Consider the following 13788-nt stretch of genomic DNA (forward strand, 5'->3'; position numbering starts at 1 on the left):
GGTTTAACATTTCAATACGCATGCTGGTAAATTTCGTCTCGGCAAATACGGTGTCCTTTGCAAATACGGAGGCGTCAAAAAAGCGAAGAGATGTATTCAAAAAGGTTAGTCCGGAGAAGTCAACTTGTACACCGTTCACTAGCTTAGTTCCGTCCACCAACCAGGGGTTTCCATGGAGACACGAGATGTAAGCACGTGATCTGATGCTGACGAATGATATGCTTTTATTAATACGAATTCCCGGTTGTCCAGGATTTTGGCTTTCGCATTGGTAAGGGTTTTTAGCCGTTTCTTTGCCATCCAGGTAGATTACTGACCCTTCTGTCTGTTGTAGAATGCCATAAGATATACTGCGACAAAGGAATATTGGAGTACCGCAATTTGTCGTATCATACCCATTGAAACGCGATACATATATTGAGTGTTGAGTTGATTCACAATACACTGAAATAAAATAACACGATTAAACAAATGGTATATATTCGGTAATGCCCATAAAGATAGACTATACGGTAATTGAACTGGACAAAGTGAGCCACACACACCAATTAAAGAATGAAACTGCTGTAAAATAGGAAAGTTAGACAATTCTATCGCGCAACAGTTTTCTTACAGATGTCACCATGTCAACACTTTTGCTTCCTCGAATAGCCACTCCCTATTCTTGAACCACACAAGTGTCGCTCCATGATTTATTTGTCTTTGATGTCTACAGCATTCATTCCATAGTCCAAGAGCAAAACTATCATTTTTACTGTAGTATTGTTGTCAGAAAAGTAACATTGTATAGTTCATGCGTTCTAACACATGCATAGTTCCTGCATATATGTGAATTCTTGCCTTTATTCACCTAATACTCTTCCCATTTTCGTCTGTATCGCTTTTGTAACCACTTAAAATGCATGCTAAATTTCTGCACGTTTATTTATTAAATTTAGTCGGAAATTGACGAGCGAAATCAGTCCCGAATCTTATAGTCCTCTGTCAAATCGTATGAAATTTCTAATCATCAGCTTGGAGTTTAAATGACAAGCTCGATTACTTAACATTATGAAGTGACATTTAAAAATACAAAAATATGCTTCTTACTAGATGAATATACTAAGATTCCATACAATCCTGCTAACCAGATCAGCGCCATCTTCTGATTAAAACAAGCGAAAAAACAATGACGAGCAATCCAAGTTACAGTGATATAGCCGACAGCTCAATTGCACAAAGAGCTTCTAATGCAATAAAGAAAAAAAAACAATTTGTCATAGACCTGACATCACAGAACTTAATTAAATTCCATTTCAAACAGGAAGTACACGCCTATATTTTCAATTTCATTTTTTGCCTCGTCTAAGCCTTCATAACAAAACGTTCCGTGATTAATTCAAAATTTAATTTTAAGCGTATATCTATCAGTATATTCTCTTTAAAACTGACTTTTCACTAAAGATTCAATACTGTGTGATTCAATAAGATTCAATATGACAATCTTTGCTTGTAGCACATCACATTATCGATGCGTACTGCTCATCAATATCAAAGCAGATATTAAATCTTGAATAATATGGGTAATTATTTCACTTATTTGATAGTGCACTCAACATATGATCACTGAGCAACTGCGTAAAATATTATATACTTGACTTAATTTCATTCTAAGCCATGGGACTTAATCTACTGACAAATACGGCACCAAAACGTTGAGTTTCTTGTTATATTTTAAGACACTTCGTTGATTCCTTTATTCATTATTTATATTTCTCAATTTCGCCAGAAACGTAAAAACATGAATAATTCAACGCAGTCTCTTAGTCATGCTTTCTAAGATGCACAAACAAAATAGTCTGGAGCTGAAGTGCATCTCCGATACGTGGATTTTTCTCAAAAACTGGATTCCAAAAGACGTACTGAATTCGTATGAAATAACAAAAGAGACAGGGATAAAGTTCACAGTTTAGATTATATCTCCAAAAAAAAATTATTAAACATGTTTGTCAATAATGCATTTATGTCACAATACAGTTCCTTTTTTATGATGTTAATTAGCTAGAAAGAATCATCTTTATCAACTAAACTTAACTTTGCAATACACACGAAAACATGCGCTTATGTCACAATACAACGGCTTTTTTATATTAAGTTAATTGCCAATTGGCTAGAAAAAATCAACTTTATCAACTAAACTTAATTTTGCAAGTATCTTACCATACACACGACAAGAGTCCAGCTATTCATCATCGTTCTTGTCAGAAACGTTTATCAGAAAACTAGAACTCGAATAACTTCGAAAACACCTCTTGCGACAAAGTCTGGAGAAACTTCAAGACAAGCCCTGCTGCAAACGAAACTGAGAAAACAAGTGAATGTCGAAATAATTGCAAAGCATACAAGAAGAACAAGAATTGTGGGAAACATCCCTAAAATAAGAACTTCCAGCCATTTGAAAGCTTTGAAAACTGGCACGAAAGGTCCCTCGATGTTTTGATGAGAACTAGAAAACACGGACCTAAACAGGTTGATCAACCAAAATAAATCGACGAGCAAACAAAATGCTCTGCCAATACAAAGCGCCGCGCTTGCTCGATTCATTTGGCTGTGCGTATGGACCTAGAAGCAACTCTTTCAAGGCGCTTCAAAAATGACAGGTCGAAGAAAACCTGTCTTGCAACGAATGAGGACGTTGAAGGCATAGAGATGAGAGATTGCAGCGAGCGTCCCGAACACCGGAGCAACTTTAAAAAGAAGCTTTGTCTTTGGTGTCAAACCTGGAATGGGACAGACATAACCATGGTTTGTTACACCTGGTTGGAAGTTGAAGAAGCCAAGGACGGGCGTGAGAAATTCACATTCAAAGAATTCGGTCAGTGAGGTCGACCAGAGAAGGAGTTGTGATATTTGGTAGAAATAAAAGATGGTCTCTAATAAACCAGAAAATTGTCTTTTATCTTGTTTTGTTTGCTGAATAGCCAGCCTCTGAATAGGCAGATGAACACATTCCACACATAAAACCAGTACGTTTACTTTGACATGCATTGTACTCAGTGCTGTCAGATGGCGGGGACTTGCAGTAGCCAAACGGGCAAGTGATGAAAGCCAACGTAGGTGGATCCGAACTTGTTTTATATCCCCAAAAGTTTGGCTTTGATCTAATGTATGGAACACATACTGCGCCTCGCGGGCATGGGAGGCACTGGAAACTAGAGTCTACCTTCAATCCTCTCGCCGTTCCTCTTTGCAAAGAGTAGAAGTTATAGTCACATTTCCTGCATGATAGAGCGAGTGCGCTTTCATCACGACTGTTTAGGCTGAAGTATTGATAATTAGTCTTTTTCAACGGCGTGAGCCAAAGGACAGATGCTCAGGGAAGACTTATCCAATGATATTTGCTCAGCTTTTGGTATCAGGATTATTGGTTCGTCGACAGGCCTTAGTGATACGATTGAATGTTGTATTATATATATCCGCTTTTCCAGTGCTGTAAAGTCGTAGGAAAGATGAGGCTACAAATTCCGTTCCATTACTCGTAATGATCTTCGGAATAGTTTGCCTAAACACGCAATGTTTTCAATAAGTTTACCAGTTTTCTTTAAGAAAGCGACTACCACTATTCAATAACACGACTGGCAATATGGCGGTTTACCATGATATCGTATTTCGATAGTCGCTTATTAAAATTGAGGTTCCTTTCAACCCATGCAGGTGTAAATAACATTTGATTTAAAAAAACCCGAAGCATTAGAAATAGCTAAAGGCAATTTGACAGCGAAACTGTTTACTGAATGCCAATGTTGAATCATTCTAACATAAGGTATTGGTAAATGACCGCGAACTAGAAGTCAAATTTGTAATAACGGCAACGTGAAACCGTGGTTTGCGGTTTGCCGTAAACGTCAAACTAAAACTCTCTTATGACAAACCGCTAACGGCAAACGGGAAACTTTAATTCCATGTTTACAGTCAGCTGTTGATCATAAGAGTTAAGATAAGGTTCAATTCAACATTGCAGAACCATAAGCTAATTACTGAACTGAAGAAAACGTGGAGAACTTGCCTGAAATTGCGATTTGAACTTTGAAGCTTGCAGGCGTTTGCCGTTAGCTGTTTGCCGCAAAAATCTGCTAAATGTCCCTAATATCAAGTCTAAAGGGTCACTGAAGTAACAGATCTCTACTACGTTCGGTGGACACTGGACGACGCTCTTAAGATCACGCATGCGCTTTATATTACATCAAGTTTTAGCTAAATGTGTCCCACAATCTACGCGGAAGGCAGAACTTACCATTATATTTACATTGTGAGACTTATGTATACAGTAATGAATGATAATAGCGTGATGTTTTGAAGTAAACTTCGAAAGTTTCCGAATAGCGGACGACTGCCAAGTGTGCATACTAATTGCCTAGCTGCTGGTAATTATGCGCTGGCCGCGCGGAGGTCTACTATCTAGAACCCGTTTAAAAAAAAAAATACCGCATTTAAAGCTTGCTATGCTACGCATCGCAAGCAACTATGCTACGCATCGCAAGCAACTATATTCATCACAATTGATAACATTGCGCGCGCATTTCCGTGACTACCGTGTTCCAAAAGGGAAACTATTTCGTTATACAGGAATGACAAGCACCGAAGTTTCCAAGCCTTAGTTTTCCTTTATTATCACAAAAAAATCTTTCGCTTTTACTAAAGATTTCCGTGGAGGAGAACAACATAATGGTCCTAAGGGTATTTTTTTGTCGCCCGCCGGATTTTCCAGGCGGGTGTTTATCAAAATAATAATAATAATAAAAGTATTTCTATAGCGCACAACCAAATTGTGTTCTGTTCTAGGCGCTTTACAGTAAAATCTAATATTTAAACTATTAAAATATCTAAATCATTAACAAACCTAATAATATAAATGTTAAGACCAACGTCATACATTATTCAAAAATAAGTTAAAAAGATATGTTTTAAGATTTTTTTTAAAAACAGTAGTTGATTTGCACATCCGAAGATCATGGGTAATTCGTTCCACAATCGTGGTCCCGCGACACAAAATGATCTATCCCCAAATGTCTTCAGTCTAGAACAAGGAATCTGGAGCAATTCACAGTTATTTGATCGAAGTGAACGCTGCGAAGTATGATAATGCAAGAGTTCCTTCAAATACGGTGGAGCAAGGTCGTTCATAGCCTTGTACACATGAAGGATAATTTTGAATTGGACACGATATTGGACTGGTAGCCAATGCAATTCAATAAGTACTGGTGTAATATGTTCCGATTTCCTAGTACCAGTTAATAGACGTGCTGCAGTATTTTGGACTCTCTGTAGCCTCTGGAGTAAATATTTTGATACACCATATAGCAGTGAGTTACAGTAATCCAATCTTGAAGTTAGAAAAGCATGAATGATTATTTCAAGACAGTCCCGAGACAAATACTTCTTTATTCTTGAAATGTTTCTGATATTATAAAAAGATGACTTGCAGATACCATTAATATGTTCCTCCAATTTAAAGAACTCATCAAAAATAACCCCCAAATTTCTAGCTGAACCAGTTGGTACAATTCTGTCATCACCCACCATGATATAATTCAAGGGAGGCATAGGGCGATAGCGTGAATGGACTAATATAAGTTCTGTTTTTTCACTATTTAGTTTCAATTTATTCAGCATCAACCAGTTTCTAATTTCAAATATACATTTTTCCATACGAATCTTAGATGAAATCAATTCACCAGGATCATTTGTTTTGAATGCAATGTAAAGTTGTCCATCATCAGCAAAAAAGTGAAAACGGAGATCATGACGCCTAGCCACATCTGCAAGCGGGGCAGTGTAAAATGAATATAACAGCGGACCTAATACCGATCCCTGCGGTACACCACATTCAAGATCACGCTATAGCGAATCTGTTCCCTCAACACGAACAAATTGTTTCCTAGATATGAGATATGAAGTAAACCAATCCAAAACACGACCCTTTATACCAAATCGCTTCCATAATCGTGTCAATAAGATCGAATGATCTACGGTGTCAAACGCTGCTGACAGATCCAGTAGAACGAGAATGACAGAGTTTCCATTGTCGAGGTCTTGGAGAATATCGCTTTGAACCCTTAATAATGCTGTTTCTGTACTATGACGAGACTTATAGGCAGACTGGAACTTCTCATGTAGTTTATTCTCGTCAAGATAATTCATTAATTGTACAGCAACTGCTTTGTCAATAGATTTCGAAACAAATTTCAAATTAGATATTTGACGAAAGCTGCAGAATTCTTCATAGGAGAGACCACACTTTTTTAATAACGGTTTAAGAACAGCAATCTTTAGAGAGTCAGGCATTAAACCATTTTCCAAAGATAAATTAATTATTCTCGTTATAATGGGCACGATGTCTTTTAGGCAATGTTCCAGCATAACCGCTGGAATAGGATCTAGAACACATGATTTCATTGCAATCAGGGGCGCCGGAATATCGATAATAACGGGGGCAGATATTCATATATTCGTGTTCGCAGATCGTAAAAACAATCGATTTCAAAAGGAGTTAATAATGCAGAACACGAATATATGAATATCTGCCCCCGTTATTATCGATATTCCGGCGCCCCTGATTGCAATCTGTCGAATTAAATCGAACATCTCATTGTTACCAACTTCCTTAAAAACACGAAGTTCATGGGGACATGAATCACCATCGGGAAATGGGTTTTCTATATCATTAATTAAGAGGGTGTCATTGATTTCACCTCGTATTTTAACAATTTTCTGCGTGAAAAAATCACAAAATGAGTTTGCAAGTGACATTGGGTCAGGAGATGATGGATATCGGGTAGTCGTATTTTTGTGCAGCAAATTACTTACGGTCTTAAAGAGAGTTCTTTGATCAGATGACCCATCCTTGATTAAGTATTAAGTATAGTAAGCCGATTTTGAGGAGTAAATCAGTTTATTCACAACATAACATTGTTGTTTATACAGATTTCTATCAGCATTCATCCTTGTTTTCCTCAAAAGTGTACGAGATCAACAGTTACAGTAATCCGGATTCCCAATGCTCCTTTTCCTGGCAGAAGGCTATTGATCACGCCAAAATATCAAACGACAACCCACAATTGATTGAGCAACTACTAATTATAAAAACAATTATATTCGTCACAATTGATAACATTGCGCGCGCACCTCCGTGACTACCGTGTTCCAAAAGTGAAACTATTTCGTTTATACAGCACTGACAAGCACCGAAGTTTCCAAGCCTTGGTTCTCCTTCATTTAACACGAAAAAATCTTTCACCTTTTACTAAAGATTTACGTCGAGGAGAACAACACAGTGGGCCTACGGGTATTTTTTGTCGCCAGGCGGGTGTTTATCAAAAGTGTACGAGATCAACATCTAGCGTAATCCGGATTCCCAATGCTCCTTTTCCTTGCAGAAGGCTATTGATCACGCCAAAATATCAAATGACATCCCACAATTGATTGAGCAACTTCTTATTAGAAAAACAATTATATTCGTCACAATTGATAACATTGCGCGCGCACTTCCGTGACTACCGTGTTCCAAAAGTGAAACTATTTCGTTTATACAGCACTGACAAGCACCGAAGTTTCCAAGCCTTGGCTACCTTAACTTGTATTACCGACTGTTTTTTTCGCAACGTTCACAACGCTGAGATATTCACTGCTAGTGATCGGCAGGGAACGTTCTAAACCAAAATTTTGAAGGCTTTGAAACCATGTTTTGAATAAAGACGACGTTTCGCTCCTTCAATCGAAATCATCGAATTCGGCAAAGTGAATTTTTAATTGAGCGCAAAACCTCTCTAAGGGGACCCTCCTCCCATTTGACGTCCAGTAAGGTTACATGAGGCGTCCATTTGTTCGATCTATGGCAGGCATCCAAAGGCATCTCCTATGTATTTATATTAGGCATTTATATTTGGCTTGGGTTAGCTGTGTTGGGGAGCGAGGAAAAAAGTGTCCCGCTAACCCAAGCCAAATATAAATGTACACATACACATGTTTTAAATGTATACATAATGCCTGCGGAGGAGGCAAGGCAGGCATCTCCTCAATAATTTTTTTTTCGCTCCCTCGACACAGCTAGCCCAAGCCAAATATGCATATTTTAATAAATAAGATATGCCTGCGGATGAGGTTAGCCAAATATGCATATTCCTAATACATAAAAGATGCGAGGCTAATACTGTTGGTCGTTGGCATTTTCAAAGTGAAGGTACTAACAGGATCTTGTTGAATGCTGACGCCGGGTAAGTTTTGATCATTTTATAGCTGGCGTATGCATTTTCGCGTTTCTTCAATGGCTACCAAGTCAACGTTCAAACGTGGTGTATTGCTTAATATACATAAAATGCCGATTTATGCATGTTAAAATGATGATATACTTGCATGTCGCAATCAGCGCAATGGTGTACGTTATCGAGACTCCACTATGCGTGTTTGATGGTAGTGAAGTCGCAATTTTGTTTGCGCGAGAATATTTAGCTTATTTGGCTAAATTTTCCCGTTTCTGAGTAGGCTTTTACATGCCAGTGCTATTATGTTTATGAATGAGAACCTGTAATTTAACACGCAAATCAATGCTTAGTTTATGTATCATTTCTGGTATTGTATTAAATGAGTTTTAAATATTGCTAAAACGGAGCTTGGAAATTTTTAGGTTTGCCAGCTCATTGCTACAATATAGCTATGTAATTTTTTTTTAATTATTATTAAGATTGAAACCAATTTGTAACCCGAAGGTTAAATAGACATTTTCAGCTTGTATGCAAAGTCACATGGTCTGAAATGGTTTTATTGGCATGGTCACTACATCTGAAAAGGTCTATGACAAAGTTCTTACAACAAATAATGTTTAAGTCTATGTTAATTTACATATTCTAAAAATACTATATAGTACATCACTAAATACACGTTATATAATAAACAATTATTGGATGAGGTTTTTGTGATATGCGGAATAATCGAGGTAAGCGTTATTTGAAGAATACATTTGAAGAATAAGTTTGAAAATCTATCCATATTCGCTTTTTCTACGTTTGCTTTCTTTTGTCTGAATGAGAAACAAATACCGCTTAGTAACCACCGCAGGCTCACTTGCAGATAACTCAGTTATCTGCTAGTAGGTAACTCAATTAGCAAATAACTGAATTTTACGTGATTGCGCTGATAACTGTCAACTATTAGCCAATCAAATTGCTTTTACCAACTACAATGTATAATAATATATCAGTTATAATTACATTTTCAATAAAATAGAAGTTAGATAAACCTACTAGTCTCTTTCGAGATAACTTGGGGTAAAAAAGTTTTTAAAAGACCTGTTTTGCACGAATAATCTTTACATGTGCGTGTTGATTGTAAATCATATCCTACGGATGACAGTTTAGGTACTGACAGTTCTACTAATTTATCGTTCTGCTTATTTTTTTTAAAAAAGGAATTACATAAACTTTCATGTCGATCTTTTATTGTAATTATTCCTATGCTATTTAGTGCATCTCGATAGCTTAGTGAGGGTAGGATAATCCTCAATGCTCGTTTTTATATTCATTGAAATACAAACGTTTTGCCTTAGCCAATCAGCAAGTTGCTAATTACCAGTCCTAATTACCATAACCATTATACGGGGAGGAAGGGCCTGCACTGATGTAATGGAGTTCGGGAAATACAACGATGTTCTACGATCTATTTTCGGTGATCAATGAAGTATCAGATAAAGGGTTCATTGTCGCCGATAAATTACGACATTAAATTACGTTGACGTAGTTGATGAAATTGCATCGTGATTTCCACCAATTTTACGGTGCATCACCACGCGGCAGAATGTGTTCGATGTTGTTTGGAGTGTTTGAAGATCGACTATATTTATTATATAGTTAATAAATGTTTAAGGCGGCTCCCTAATTAATTAAAATTGTCAATTACACATTTTAAACAGGGATATTCAGTCATCTAAATTTTTGGCTAGCATACTAAACTTTAATATATCTTTTAGTCAACATAATTATGTAGAGCGGAAATCTATTTCGAACTTTCCCTTAGCAACCGTTGCTATACCAACAGAGGCATTTCAATATGCCCACAAATTAAATTTCGGAAACGAGTTTGGTGACCCGCGCCTTTTTTTGCCTCAAAATTTTACACTTCGGATGCTTTATCGATAGAAAGTTTAACTAAAATTTTGTGCAGTAGGATTTTTTTAAAGAGTTAAAATAACATTTTTTGCAACATAAAAAATCGAACTGCACAAAATTTTTTTAAAACTTTGCAAACGGAGTGTAAAATTTTGATGTGAAAAAAATCGGGGGTCACCGAACTCGTCTCCGTTATAAACATGGTTAAACTCTATTTGGTGGCCGTTTTGAAACGCCTCGCTATAGCAACGGTTGGCAAGCTAAAGTTTCGAAATAGATTTCAACTCTACATATGTTGTCTGAAAGTTATATTAAAGTTTAATATCCCTGTTCAAAATGAGTGCTTGACAATTTCAATAAACTGTAGAGAGCCACCTTAAGAAAAGAAGGAAACTTGAAGAAGCAAATCAAGTGTATATAGTAACACGTACTTTTACTTGAATACCACAATATCCAGTAAATATATTTTTGCTGGGTTGCCGTAGCCGTTGTATTTCCCAAACTCACTAATCATGGGCCCCGCGAAGCGTTAATCCGGCCCTGTCCCTGATTATAATTATTTTAAGGTAATGTAAATGAAGTCAGTCGCGTTGACAAATGTTTTGAGCATTGAAACTGGAACGATTATGAGGGGAAATTAGAGCCAGTGCCTTTTACTTTTTCTGAGTTTTAAGCTGAAATACTTGACGCCAAATGTTGAGCCGTATATGAAATTAAAGGTATTAAAAAGTTATATTTCGTGTAGAAATTTCGAGATTTTAGGTTTTAAATATCTAAAAACATTTAAAAATTTCCCGGTTTTTTAACGGTTGGCGATTGACGTTTTTGTTTTTTTTAAATGTTTCCTTTGAAGCAGGGCCTTTTTTAACATATATACTGGGGGGGCCAAGGCCCCCCCACCCTCAATGTTGCCCCCCCCAGGTTCACTATTTTGCCCCCCCCCCAGTGAAAATCCCCTTTTTAAAAGATATTAACAAAAAATTAAGAATATTGAATAATTTAGCTCTGCGACAGTGTATTACTATTAGCACTCTTGTATTCTGTAACCCAACCTTTGTTGAATGTAATTCGACGAATGTTATTTGTCGAGACAGTCGAGCACGAAAATGGCTTAAATAGACAAATAGATTCATCAATGATCAATCATTTTTCTGTTGTATAATGTACAATATTTCAAATGCATCTTTACCTTTACAAATATACATGGATATTTGAGTGTACAGAGATTATACAGTTAAAAGAAAATCTTCTTCAGACTGGAAAGTACACTAAACTGTCAAATATACACTCCATTACTCCCTTATTTTTGGTAAGACGTAAGTTAACTTTGTATTTTTTGTGCGTTTTCCATATTTTTATCTGAGATACAAATACAGTTTTTAGAATAAATTTGAAGGCTCAGAATATAGGAAATGGCGTTTCTTGACTATACTGATTTCAAAAATCTCCCGGGTGCCCCCTAGCTTTCGGCCATGATCGACATTCCTACTTCTTTCCGCTAGTGGGGAAGCCCTTTTTTGCCAATGGCCCACCCACTCGAAATTTCTTAAAAAAGGCCCTGCTTTGAAGTTGTTTGTCTTGAAATTTCTACATCAAATATAACTTTTCAATAGCTTTAATTTGACACACAGCCAAACGTCTGGAGTCAAGTATTTCGTCTAGATCTCAAAACTCAGAAAGACTATTTTGGCTTCAGGCTGTAAATGGATGTTTGTCATGAGTTATCGTCCCAGTTGTATAAAGTTCACTGGTTTTGAGTCGTTTATACTACGATTGTGTGCGACCAATTACGTATTACTTTATCCAGTACAAATGCACTGCTTATTTAGGCCGCGGCTTATTTTCCCTCCTATAAATGGCTTTATTATGACCCTGGTGTCTAAAATCTTCTCATTTAAGTTCATTTACCTTCGATTCGAAACATGAAAAGTTTCATGTTTGAAACGAGCCTTAAAAGTTTGGAATTTTTGCCAAAAATTTGCAAAAATGCAAAGCATGTATATCATATTGGTTTGCGCCTAAGGCAATGTTGTATACAGTGGATACACTCTACATTTATCTTTCGATTTATATAAAAGATCAGGGGGCGTCATGCTTAATGTGGTATTAAATAAAAACAATTCGTGATTAAATAGAACGAAGATTACACTTGATATACTGGAGTTAATGACGTCGACGTGAGTAAAATAACGTAGATATTATATATGGTTGCAGAAATTTAACATTAGTCAGTGGTTAAAAAAAAGGTAAGCTCATCCCTATTCTCTAATATACCATTTAATAACAAACCAACATCATATTCACACGTTTATTAACTGTCATTTCAGAAGGCGTAATTCACTGCCACTTCAAATGTAAATCAAGAATAATCTAGACATCGTTTACACTGTCTATAATTATCCTCGATTTATTGGACGACAATGCTTATAAAGCATGTAAATATTGTGTTAGTTGTGCCGTGCCAATAAATCGAGTGTAATGGGAGCGAAGCTATGTTTATACAATTCGTGATATTCACACATGCCATAATTATATAGTGATATACGCTTAAGACTTTTATCGCCAAGCAAGTACGTGCTTATCGTATACACGAGCAAACAAAGGAAAAATTGCCGTGTGGTTTTATTTTCAATTAACATGTAGATTGTGTTTTAAGTGCTATCTATCGATACGATTGAGATGACTCGATGGCGTGTAATATAAAAAAATGATTGATACTGTTCACAATGTTACAAACGCCACCATGAAATGCAAGAATTACTTACTAGGTTTACTCGATCATATTTTGAATGATCAATATTCAATATGCTATAATTGAATATAATTATGCATGCCTAAGTACGTTATTTATATACTGGGCCATGTCACGACACGGCAGATTCAGTTTGAGTTTTTAGGCAGAGTTGTTAGTATAAGAAACTCCAAAAGAAAGTAATTTGTGCATGTTCACAGAGGGTGCGACCCACGCAAACCTTCAGCTCCTAAATTAGTATTAGGGAATTTTAGTTTCGCTGCGGCTACAAAATCTTCTAAAGCCCGTTTCATGCAGACGTCGAACTTTTCATGTGCCGAATCGAATGCAAATGAACTTAATAAACAAAGACTTCAGCTCATTTAACATTAGGTTCGGCAAATGAAAAGTTGACGTCTGAAACGGGCCTAAGACAGTTAAAGCTCCGCTTCTAAGGCCATTGATACATGAATTGGCGTAAGTGTTGTTACAGATAAAGATGTTATGTGCAAATTAAAGCCCCGTTACACTTTACTCAATTTTATTTGAACAACATATTAAAGCCCCGTTTACACTACACTCTATTTATCGGCACGGCACGGCTAAAATTGGTATACCCGTACCCAATTTCATTAGTGTTCAGGATGCCAAAACAAAGGCTGAGCACAGATGAAATGGGCCTAAATCGAGTGTAGTGTAAACGGGGCTTATGATTTTGTGAAAAAATTGATTTACCCTTATATATCTAAATACTATTTCAGGAAAATTAGACATGATGTATACAACCCAATTTACATTCTTTTAGAGTTCAACAAAAATGATGCTTGAAATTGGACTATTGCTGTGTCTGGTATTACTGCTGCGGGCCATTACAACTTACAAAATTAGGAAAAAGATGCCACCAGGACCATTCCCGTT

The 13788-nt window shown here is 36.6% G+C and overlaps 1 non-coding gene and 1 pseudogene across 1 annotated transcript; both read left to right on the forward strand.

Moving 5' to 3' along the window:
• The first annotated feature begins 4628 nt into the window (after window positions 1-4628).
• Window positions 4629-4751, forward strand: LOC114531184. The gene has a single exon (XR_003687836.1). It is a non-coding gene; the product is annotated as a U5 spliceosomal RNA (small nuclear RNA).
• A 2483-nt stretch (window positions 4752-7234) lies between these two features.
• Window positions 7235-7346, forward strand: LOC114531191 (annotated as a pseudogene).
• Window positions 7347-13788: the final 6442 nt, after the last annotated feature.

This window comes from Dendronephthya gigantea, unplaced genomic scaffold (genome assembly GCF_004324835.1).
Source record: "Dendronephthya gigantea isolate DGI-Jeju-01 unplaced genomic scaffold, DenGig_1.0 000001F, whole genome shotgun sequence".
NCBI lineage: Eukaryota > Metazoa > Cnidaria > Anthozoa > Malacalcyonacea > Nephtheidae > Dendronephthya > Dendronephthya gigantea.